Here is a 12,358-nt window from a genome sequence, read left to right on the forward strand (position 1 = left end):
CTTCCCTCACCCACGAAGCCGCTCGCCACAGGCGGCTACTTCAAACCCACACAACCCCCTGCCGAACTCTTCTTCACCGCATCAACCCCAATCTCTACCCTTCCCCTCTTTGCCCTCAATGTCTCCAGCCGGATACCCGCTACCATTCCCTTTGCGAGTGTCCCCATGACCCATTTCCCCCTTTTTCTTCCCCCGTACACTGGGAGCAGGCCCTGGAGAGCTCCGACCCGGAAGTGCAGTTGTCACTAAACAACCGGGCCGCCCAGGTCGCAGAGAAGATCGCATCCTCCGCAACCCCTCTCCCGTAGACCCAGTTTGCAAATAAAGTGTTTTTCCTCCTGCTCCTCCTCGTGAGAGCGGGCCGCCGCGGACGAGGTCACTCACTTTCCAGGCATTTCTGCGGAGCCAGAATGGCAGTAAGGAAGAAACAAAGAAGGATGGAGCATGAAGCCTGGCGGTCGATAGCGAAAGTACTGCCTTTGAGATCCGCACATGGAATCTAGATTTCGGCGTACTTCAAGGGTTCATTGTAAAAAATAAACATATTTTATTTTGCAGTCGTTTTTACAGTCGTTCGCCTGTAGGCTCGCGGCGGCAGGACGAGGGCCTAGTCGCGGGATAAAGTTTGAATCGTCGTCGTGAGCCTCAAGGCCGTCCAAACTCGCTCCCCGTGCTTAGAAAGCGTGCGAGGCTGCCCGGTGAAGACGCCGCGTCTTCGCATTGTTCTCTGACATTGACAAGGCTATCCAGGCTGAGCATTAGCATGCAAGCCATGCTTATAGCTTGTCGTTCGATCCGATAGTGGTCTTCAGTCTGCTCAGGCCGTGAGTAGGTTTAGTGCTTGCGGGAACGAGTTCATAAGTGTGGGCGTAAAACAGCGTTACAACCGCTGCCTGCACCTCCGAATCGCACAACTTAAACAAGATGTAGAGAAATACGCCCAGCACCTCTAGAATTCACGCTGGCAAACCGTCTGCGATTCATTACACCATGGAACCAGCCTGAAACGCACCTGGAACCTCCTTCGCCTCCTCCTTGACCCCACGACAACCAAAGCAGAAACTGCATCTCGGCTATTTACGCTAGCGCACAACCTATCGAACTCCCTCCCGAATCCCCTCAATACCCTGCGCGATATCTACATGCGCCAACCACAACCCCTTTCCGCCCCTCACCCGCAATACCACGCACCCCCTAACTCCGAACTAGACGCTCCTTTCACAAAAGCCGAGATTACGGCCCGCCCTCCACCATCTAAATCGTAACACCACGCCAGACCCAGACGGTATTACATATTCAGCTCTCCGAAACCTCGACACCGCGTCCATCGATACCTTGCTCGAACACTTTAACGACTACTGGGCTCATAGTACGCTCCCAGAAACCTACCGCACAGCCACCGTTACCCTCATCCCGAAACCCCATAAACCACTAAATTCTCAACACGTCGACCCATTTCCCTCACCTTCTGCATCGGGAAACTTCTAGAACAAGTGGTCCTCTCCAGATTAACTCAACATCTTGATGACATCGATGCTTACCCTCACAACAGTTTCGGCTTTCGACGCCACCGCAGCCCCAACGACATTCACCTCCAATTCCACCAGCACCTATTATCGAACTCACCCGAACGAAATACTTCAGCTATACTAGCCGAAGACCTCACTAAGGCTTTCGACAATGTTAGCCATTCTGCTATTCTGGACAACCTCAATTCGTTGCAAGTCGGCGAGCGCTGCTGTGGTTACGTACGAGCTTTCCTCACGGACCGCACAGCAACTCTCCGACTTGGTCCTTTGACGTCCTCTCTATTTCCGTTACCCGCCAAAGGCACCCCGCAGGGCTCAATACTCTGCCCCACTCTTTTTAATGTAGCTTTATTAGCCCTTGCTCGGGCTCTCCTACAAATACCCAAGATACACAGCGCTTTGTACGCCGACGATGTAACAGTATGAATGTCACAAGGCAGCGACGCGGATATATAACACACTCCAACTAGCGGCCACAACAATCACAGCGACTGCGGCGGCGGCAGGACTATCCTGCTCCCCCCACAAAGCACACACCTTTCTACTCCCACCCACCCACCGACCCAAACAATAGACACCCAACATCCAAGTCGCTTTGTCGGGCTCTGCCATACCTCTAGCAAACCAAATCAAAGTACTAGGGCTCACAATCCAACAAAATCGACTCAGCACACACACCATCAACCAACTCAAGAACCACGCAGATCAAATATCTGGACTTCTACGGCGCGTCACCGCTCGAGGACATGGCCCTAGGGAGTCCGACCGCCTCACGATTACCCACGCCCTTTTCACCCAACGATCACGTATACCCTACCATATCTCGCCATCACCCGCACTGAAATGACACGAACAGAGGCCACACAACGCGCACAATATCGCCGTACCCTACAGCTACCCCCAGCGCTGCTTTCGACGCTCTCCTCCACACGGGAACCTTAATTACACCATCCGAACTTATAGAAGCACACCGACAGGCCCAACTATCCCGCCTTGCCCTAACCCAAACCGGCAGCACCGTCCTATTCTCCCTCAAAATTAACCCACCCATCCACCATTCCCCACCCCTCCTCATCCCTCCAGAATATCGAGAGGTTCTCTATCCCCTCCCTATCCCCCGAAATGTGCACCCCACCTACCACACTAACCGTCGCCTGGCGCGGGCACGATACCATGCCCAACACTTCCCTCCATCCTCGGACACGGTATACGTTGATGCTACAGAACAGCAACCCCACCATACATACATTAGAGCAGCAGTGAACCACACCCCAACCCCCTCTACCTCAGCCACCATCCGCGCTACCCATCCCCACGAGGCGGAGGAAGCTGCAATTGCCCTGGCCATCACCCTCCACCCCACCCCTAGCCTCATATTAAAGGATTCACAAACAGGCCGTAAGAAATTTCTGCAAGGGCATCATTTCGCCCCTCGCCCACAAAATTCTCTGCTCTCACCCCCCTCCTGACCACACCATCTCCCTTTTGTGGACTCCTGGCCATGTGGGCTTTGGCGGCGGGGAGAAGGCACACGAGGCGGCCCGAACTTTGATACACCGGACCCCTCAGCAGAGCCCCCTCCTCGCTTCACATCCCCCTCCTCACCTAGAGCCACTGCTCGCCTTCCGCGAAATCAGCCTCCATCACAGGCGTTCACGCACCACCCTTCCACCCCCTCACCCCTCGTTATCCCCGCTTGAATCATCCCTCTGGAGACAGATCCAAACCCATTCCCTCCCCACTCGATCCATCCTCACCCACACATCGCCATCCCTCTTTCCCACCCCCGCTTTTCCACACTGCGGGGACTACGAAGACACCCGCCACGCCACCTGGCACTGCCCTGCCCTGCTTCCTCTTCTCCCCCCCCCCCCCTGACTCCTGGCTGTCTGCCCTCGCGCGCTCGGACGCCCACTCCCGGTGCGTCCTGGTCGACAGGGCTCGGGCCTATAGAGCTGCGCTTCCGCGGCTCCACCGTCCAAACTAACTTAGCCTTGCCAGGAATAAAACGTGTTTCTCTCTCTCTCACACCAGTTTTCTTTCTGTTAGCGTTACCTGCCCTTCTTTTGTCTTTTGTCTTGTGCTCGTGTATAAATTCTTTTACTTTAAAGGAACTTAAAGTACGTGTCCGGGTCGTTGAGCAAGTGGTATTCCGCTTCGAGGGCTTCGTCGTGTAGGCCCGAACACCCACACGCGACACAGCACGTCGGTACAGCGAGACACGAACCCGGACCTCGCTTTCTGCAACAAAGCCACCGCCGGAGTCCGCTGGCGGAACATGGGCGCGACGCTCGGCAGCGACCACTGCGTCCACGAGATTGTGGTGCCGCTACACGGCCGACCCCCGGCCCCCCGCAAGCAGGCAACCACAGATTGGAACAAGTACAGAGCGGAGCTGGACGCCCTGACTGGACGGGTGGAAGACGACATCGAAGATTGGACGCGAGCCCTGAACGCGGCCGCGCGGGCAGCCACCACGGAAATCGAGGCGGACGAAGGGATCCCGGAGATAGACAGCCGCCTAGCGTACCTGCTGGAGGCGAGAAACTTGCTGAAAGCCCGATGGCGGAGGCAATGCTGTTCTCCTTTTTGCTCTCTCTTTTGCTGTTCTTTTCTTTTCAATATACAAGTTGTATTTGATGTTGCCGTTACGCTGCCCAGTGCTTGGGGGCTTGCAGCTCTGTCAAGCTGTCGATTTTTGACAGCTTTTACTGCTCGCTCCCAGCGTCATGTACGTTGTGCAAGATGCGAATAAAGACAAACAAACAAACAAACAAACAAACAAACAATGTCACAAGAGAAGACTCTGCAAACGCATTGCACTATTAAACATCGAAATCGAGAAGCACAGCGCAGTGCTCTGCCGACAGCAGTGGCAGGCGGTCTGTCAAGAAGCGGACGGCCAAATCCACAAGAGCAGGACCTGCACTTGCTCCGGCACCTTCTGGACGAGAGTAAAACGAAAGGGACCCAACACCACATCCTCGCACGGGCGATGCACAAGGCGAATCAGGAGCCCCGCGAAGCCGAGGTCTGCCGGCGCATAGACGGCAAGTACCTCCCGTCCACCCCGCCGACCCCCCTTCCGAGTTACGCGGGCGAGGCTAACGCCAAGCTCGACGCCGACATCGAGGAGTGGGAGGTTCGGGCAGTCATCCAAACGATAAACAGCAAGTCCGCCCCGGGGCCGGACGGGGTTTCCAACAAGGCGCTGCGTAACCTGATGCGATGCGGCAATAAGGACGCTGACGGGGTACTACAACAAGTGCTGGCGGACCGGCAAGCTCCCAGCCAGCTGGAAAGAGGCCAACACGGTCCTGATCCCGAAGCCGGGTAAGGCACCGAGCATAGACAACTTGCGGCCCATATCCCTGACGTCCTGTGTGGGGAAGGTGCTGGAGCACGTCCTGCTAAACAGGTGGCAAGCATACCTCGAAGAGGAAGGCCTGTACCCGGACACCATGCTGGGCTTCCGGGCCAAGCTCAGCACTCAAGATGCGATGTTGCTGCTCAAACACGAGGTCCTCGACCGACTGGCCGGCTCCATGGACAACCCGGCGGTGCTCGACCTAGACCTTAAAGGCGCGTTTGACAACGTCCGCCACTCAGCCATCCTCGACCAGGTCTCGCGCCTCAACATGGGGAGAGGTCGTTCGCCTACATTCGCGACTTCCTCTCTGGCCGCACCGCAAAGATCGTGGCCGGAGACATGGAGCTGCCGAAGAAGAGTCTGGGAAGCGCGGGAACGCCGCAGGGCGCCGTGATTTCGCCGACGCTGTTCAACATCGTTATGATCGGGGTTGCCCAGCGTCTCCAGGGCATCCCGAAGGTCGAACACACCATATACGTAGATGACATCACGCTGTGGGTGTTCGGCGGCAGTGACGGCGAGATTGAGGCGTCCCTGCAGGAAGCCATAGACGCGGTCGAAGACCAACTACAAGACACGGGCCTGACGTGCTCCCCGACCAAGTCGGAGCTGCTGATATTAACACCAAAGGGAAGAAGAAGAAGCCACAAGAGAGGAGAAGAAGAAGAAGAGAAGCCGGGCATCAACCTAAAGACACGGGACGGGACGGCCATTCCGCGGGTGAAGACGCTTCGAGTCCTCGGACTGCACGTCGACGCTCACGGGCACAATGGCTTCACCGTTGCCAAGCTCGAATTGAAGGTCATGACGGCGATGCGATTAATCAAGAAAGTGGCGTCCAGACACGGAGGCATGAGAGAGGCCAACCTCCTTAAGCTGGTCCAGTCATTCGCCGTGAGCCACGTGGCGTACGTTGCTGCCTTTCACAACTGGACGGTGGCGGAGCGCGTGAAAGTGGACGCTCTGCTGCGCAAAGCATACAAGACGGCGTTAGGCCTGTATACACACACGAGGCTCCTAGAACTGGGGGTACATAACACCCTTAGCGAGATCGCGGAAGCGCAAAACACCGCACAGCTCACGCGGCTTACACTCACTAGAACCGGTAGGTCAATTCTCCGCAGAATGGGCTACCGATCGGGAACGCTGCGGGAAAACGAAGGCGGGAGCGGCGAGGGCGGCGGGGGCGGCGGCGGCGGCGATTGAGGCGGCGGAGAGGAGCCGCGGCGGCCGCTGCCGGTACCGGCGCGGTCGCTGCCGCGCGGGCTGCTCGGCCTCATGCAGATACCGCCGTTACCGAAGCACATGGACCCAGAAGAGAACCGGGAGCGCCGCGCGGCCAGAGCGAGAGCCCTAACGGCCGTGCACGCGACGGACACTAATGCATACTACGTGGACGCGGCGGAATATCCGAAACGCCGGGGCACGTACGCTGTGGCCGTGATTGCAGCGACCTCCGGGAAGCTGTGCTCGGCGGGCAGCGTCAGAGCCCGGGACTCAACGCAAGCGGCGGAGCTGGCGATCGCGCTGGCCCTAGTAGACCCACGGTGCGCCACAGTGCTGTGCGACTCGCGAAGTGCAGTGCTGAACTACGCCAGAAACTCGGTGTCACAGTGCGCGATCAGGGTGTGCGGGGCCGTGCCCCGACGGACGCTACCGGTGGTCCTCAAATGGTTCCCGGCACACGTGGGACCAGTGGGGACCGGGACCAACCGCAACGAGAAGGCGGACCGCGCGGCGCGCGTGCTCACAAGTCACGGCAATGCCGCCGGCGCAGCCGCTGCTACCGCTGCCGCACCCGCAATGGGGGCGGCGGCGCCGGTGGCGGCTGCGGCCGCAGCGAGTCCGCCCCCTCCATCGAACGCGTAAGGCAACCAAGAAACGGATGAAGACGGGGATGACGAAGAGGAGACAACCCCACTTAGCTCCTACAGAGACGTGCTGGCATGGTACAGGGAGGGCAGACGAGCCTACCCGCCGCCACACCGGAACCTTACCAGAAGGGAAGGGGTGCTCGTGCGACAGCTTCAAACGCGAGCGATATGGACGCCCGTGTTCGCCAAGAACGTGTGCCCCGAACTATTTCCAACGGACACGTGTGCGCTGTGCGGTAGCGCTCGGGCGACCATGCAGCACATGCTGTGGGGTTGCCACCAAACACCACTAGCAGACGAGGACGACCCGCTACCACCGCGTGTGAAGCGCGCGGCGACCAGCGGAACTTACGAACACCAGAAGATGGCTGCCGAGCTCGCGCTTGCGGCCATCGAGCGCCAGCGGCTGAAATCGCTGCTACCCACCCCCCCACAGGGGGCTGGAGAACGGCGTCAGTAGGTGCCCTAACTGTTCCACGCAGGCTCAATAAAGAAGTTGTATCTCTCTCTCTCTCTCTAAAGTACGTGTCAGCCTCTCTACGTTTGACGACATCGGCACATGGCGACACGCACGGGCCTACCTGCCTGTTCGAATAATACATAGCTGTGGTCCCGCCTCTTGTTTGCACGAGCGGGCAAGGGGTTGTGATAGTCGTCTTCGACGGCCCATGATTCCTTGCTCGCCCTGTGTGTCTTCCTCTCTTGTGCTGCGAAGCTTGGCAAAGCGCCCGTATGAGCGCGATTAGCTGAAGCCCGCTTTGCTACTTCTGTAACTAGAAGGTTGACCTAGTTCTGGGAGGAAGCAGTGCACGTCTTTTCACGCAGATGTTTAAGTTGGGGGCCGCAACCACTTCGCAATGTCCCCCTTTAGCAAGCTAGAATGATTCAGCTGTCATTTCTCGAAGGGGTTTCTTATCCGGCTCAAGTTTTCAGGCAGCGTTGTTAGAATGGCAAGGCGAAAAAAAATACTTTATTTTTGTAAAACTCATCTGTTGCCTTTACAGGAGCGTCAATGGCGAAGGTGGCGCAATTTCGATTATCCGTTCCCATTTTTTTTTAGTTTTTGAGCACTCACCCATTTTGTGTGCCATTTTTTGGACCTATATAGTTTTCTCGTGCCATAGGACCTATATTAGGACCTATATTAGGATTTATATATGATTAGGTCAGGACTTTTTCTAATTGGTACCGCTGAACGATAAAATACCGCAAATACCACAAACGGTTGGCCCCGCGTTAGTTAACCTTACACTTCAGCTTAAACTTCAGCCTACTTCATGTAACGCAACGTTGTACTCATAGTGCGTGGAGCTTACGGGGTCAGCCGACAACGTTACACATCAGGACTTAACGATTGGCCTAACGTCTGGCTCTAGCATAACCACGGCGTGCCACTCCTCCACTGCTCATGAATGTTTCTGCGAGGGAGTTTGAACTCCAACATACGGGATCAGTTAAAAAGGTAACGCGAATTCACAGGCGAGCCACTTAGGCTAGCGCACTAAACCTAGATATCTTTTGCGAAGGCGGCTCCCGAAATGTAATTTAGTGACGTGATCTATTGGCGTAGTTGGTATTCCGTGGTTCGTACAGCTGCGACAAAAAAGCAGTCAAGGAGTGAGGGAGCGCGCAGTCAGGGAGCATACTTGTGTCGTATCGTTTCACACCACTTTTTGCGCTCAACTGTACGAACACCCAAAATGTGTCACGTGTTGCTGCGAGAGAGGAATAGTTCGATATAATAGCTTCCGCCATAAATATCAATTTTACATTACCATTTCTTGTGATCGAAACAATTTCAGTTCGGCGTGAGTAAAAAAAACGACTATTTTCGCTTAGCGTTTTAAACTGGCAGGTTACGTTAAGCGCTGTGAGGTCAGATAGTTTGGCAATTCGTTTCACAATAGAAACTGAGTGCCGGTTAGCTATGGGTTGACTAGAATACAAATGTTTAGTCCAAAGTATACCACGTAAAGGAACTGCTAATATTACTTATTCTAAAAATAACAACGCGGAGACTAAAGTGTGTTTTCTTTTAGTATTGTGAAACTACAAGTGTTCCTTAACAGTTGTCTTTGCCCAACAGAATCGCAGACTATTTCGAATTGTAAATGTTCATGTAAAACGCACGGTAGAAAAAATAATAAAGCACATTACTAACAGCAAAGATGGTTGAAACGCGTAGCTTTCTTCGGCGGCAAACCGAGTTGAATCAAAGTCTAATATCGTGAGAATTCATTCGTTGTCGTCTGACTTTGATGATGACGATGCCTTTGAAGTGTTGCGAACGTACCCACGCGGGGAAGTCGGTGAAGGATAGTGTTGACTGTGCGCCTGAGCTTGATGTGCCTTTGCTGAAACCCATTGTGTATGTTCGCTTTCCGGACTGGATAATAACGTCTAATATTTTTTTAAAGCGCGATAATTATGTGCTGAATATCGCGATTTAATAATCTGATTTGGTGCCTAGTTGCATGTGACACGTTTATTGGTCTTACCATATGTACATAGTTTATTCGTCGATTTCACGGTCGTTTCGCATACCTTCCTCCCTTTCTCTTTTTGCCTCCCGGGACTTCTTCCCAGTGGGAAGTAGCAGGCCCAAGATCAGTTTCTCAGGCCAACCTCTTCTCCTTTTCAATAAACATTTACTCTCTCTCTCTCTCTCTCTCTCTCTCTCTCTCCTGAGGCAAGAAAAAATTCGCTTTTAACTCCAACTTCACGCGTTTTGTGCCGGAATTAGGTGTTCTTTTGGGAAGTTTTGGGACGAACTCTCAAAAACGACATGGGCATTACCCTTCACACTACGCGGTTCGTTCGTTTTCGAAATGCTACTGGAGTGCCCTATGATATATTTGTTGTGACGGGATTGTATAACTTGTGAAAGTGCCGCATGACTGACCGGCATTCGGAACCCGCTCGCCCAATGAAGTCCATTTATCGGGAGCAGGCTGCGTTGGCGAGGAGCATTTATGCGGCGCAAAGTGACCCACCCGTGTGGCTTCATCTGTTTGACGCGTGCGTCTGCTTGCCAGAGCTTTGGCGGACGGATTCTTTCAGCTGCAGTGATGGGAATCTTCTTGGATGACTGATAGCTTTTGTAGGCTGCAATGATTGCAGTTTTCTATGCAGCCAAAAAAAAAAAACAAAAGCTCGTCTTCATAGCGCGAGGGACCCAGGTTATATTCCGAACACGGGAAGCGTGTTTTTTTTTCTTGAGGTGCTTGTGCAACATTAGCTTTCCTGTAGCGCGTTTTGTCGTATGCTGGACACCATTAGTAAGGTACAGAATGCTTTGCTTTAAAAAACAGAAAACAGAATAAAATACACCCTACTTAACTTCGTCATTGCCAAAGCATGTTATTAATTATGATAAAAAAATCATCTTTGCCATAGATTTTGATGCCCCTCACGTGTTTTCGCGTTGGCTACAACATACAATTGAAACCGATTACAAAGAAATTTGCAATTATAACTCTTCCATTATGCGAATATGGATTCGACTATGCGCGGGTCACGGATCAGTTTCTATTGAACTATATTTTTTAAGAAACTGTATGGTCATAGGGTGCCCACGAGGCGAGAGTCCAGATGGCCTCGAACAGGTTATCCTTTCCGCATGCGTTAATCTAAGGCTCTGTGGGATACGGTTTCAGGCCGTCGAAGTGTGTTATAGGATGCCCTGTACAGTAGCCCTATGGTAATGCATTTTATTGTGAATACATTCTCGATAAGCAGCCAGCCTACATGCACATGTCATATTTGGTGTCTTGAAAATTGTTGCCGCACTACTGCCGAAATTTGGAGTTGGCCCTTGCCGATGGCCAAAGTCGGTGGTTCTATTTATTCTATTCCATGAATAGGGCCTCTCCCATAAATTCTTTCATAAGTAATGGGAGAGGCCTTTACTCTGGAGTGGGCGTGCATAGGCTGGTGATGATGATCATAATGATCATGATAATGATGGATGATGATAAATAGGACCCCGAGCTTGCGTATGTCAACTGCTCGCCTTAATGTAAATGGTTAGGCATTGCTTCACTTGCTTCATAGCGTGCCTAATACGGTGCTCTGGTGGTAAAACGTTTAGCCTCGTAGCTGATCTGGGTGTGGTGCACTTTTAAAAGCGATGCTGTATCAGCTGGCGTTTGGTCAGCGCGCGTGTGCCAGAAAACCTCGCCGAATGATGGCGTCATCACGCCCGTCGGCACCGCTCAACCTTCGACAACACTGTGCCCAGCGTTCATGTCATGATCGCTCGCGTGCTCTTCTCGCCGTTTCACGTGCGTTCGCGCCTTAAGAGGGAAGGCCTGAAAAGCTCGCGCTACTGACGGCACGTTAACTGAGATGGTTGCCACCCGTTCTAGCAGGTGCTAACCCGGTCCACTGTGGGAGAGATGTCAAAGCCCGCAGACCAGACGCTCCGGCAATACCGGTCACGGAAAAATTTCAGCGGCAAATTTCGAAACTATGTGAGGGTCTCCGACGAAGGGCGAGATGGGGCGACCGAAGAAGAGCGTCACTCCCGAAGATGAGTAAGGGCGGCGCGAAAGCCACCCCATGCCTACCCGAGGTCGGATGCGACGACTTCAGTCCCATCCTGATTATCACGCCGGTGAAGCGGCGGCGAAAAGTCAGCGAGTTGCAAAATACCCGAAGTTACAATCCCGCGCCATTGTACATGCTTTATTGAAGGAGTGTTGATTGCTCTCTGTGGTGTTAACGACGACAACACGCAGAAAACGTCACCGAGTCTCGAACCATTAGCACGACGAAAACTTGGCCGAGTCTCGGAGCTTAACCTCGCATAAACTTAGCCGAACGACAACACGCCAAAGACATTGACCATAAGCCAGGTGAGCCCGCCAGCTTCACTGTTTGCCCAGTGTTCGCGCCACTAGTGCGAAGCCGCCGCATTTTGTTTGGCTTAGCTTTCCAATGAACCCTTGTGGGGCGCAAACTTGGGTGCAACAAAGTTTTCGAAAATAGAACTTGTACTTCGCTGTCAGTGCTTGTCAGATTTTTTACACCATTGAATAGGAACCCTCGTTTTTACACCAATGTTCGAAACACGAGTTGAATTTGAGTTAACTGGCTTACCGTAGTCTTTTTCTTCGCCTGTTGCAGAAAGTGGATCATCGGTATGGTACAGCACATGTGCCATTTCTCCGTGCAAAGACCGTTGTTCTTCTGGAACCGGCTTTATCCGGAGAGTGTGGCCCAAGGTGCCCTCCTGAAAAACGTGGTTTATAAGGCGAAATTCGGGGTTCAGCAATAGTGCAAACTCCGTATTCTTAAAGCATAAGGATTAAAACCCCTTTCCTTCTCGATGATTTTGTAGCCACACTTAAAGTCAGCAAACTCTCACTAATTTGGCCTGCTACCACACTTTGATACCGTCGAGCTTTAATACGCGTACTATAAAGCGGAATAACATTTCCTATATAGACTAAACGTTTCTGTACTTTCCCGTCTGTTTCTTGTAGTTTCGTTGATATAATAAAAGAATTCAAGGCTGTGGATTCTTTCTCCTAACAATCACTAATTAACCTAACGAATTTTCCCCCCTGTTTGTCGTTTGATTA

At 53.1% G+C, this 12,358-nt stretch overlaps 1 long non-coding RNA gene across 1 annotated transcript in view; it reads right to left on the reverse strand.

Moving 5' to 3' along the window:
* The window catches only part of LOC144151794 (uncharacterized), a 73,736-nt gene that overhangs the window by 16,551 nt on the left and 44,827 nt on the right, over window positions 1-12,358 (reverse strand). Inside the window, exon 4 of the long non-coding RNA XR_013318971.1 lies at window positions 11,874-12,006. This is a non-coding gene — a long non-coding RNA (uncharacterized LOC144151794). The remainder of the gene's footprint in view (window positions 1-11,873; window positions 12,007-12,358) is intronic.

Source organism: Haemaphysalis longicornis, unplaced genomic scaffold (genome assembly GCF_048455015.1).
Source record: "Haemaphysalis longicornis isolate Haplotype H1 unplaced genomic scaffold, Haemaphysalis longicornis Haplotype H1 scaffold_9, whole genome shotgun sequence".
Taxonomy (NCBI): domain Eukaryota; kingdom Metazoa; phylum Arthropoda; class Arachnida; order Ixodida; family Ixodidae; genus Haemaphysalis; species Haemaphysalis longicornis.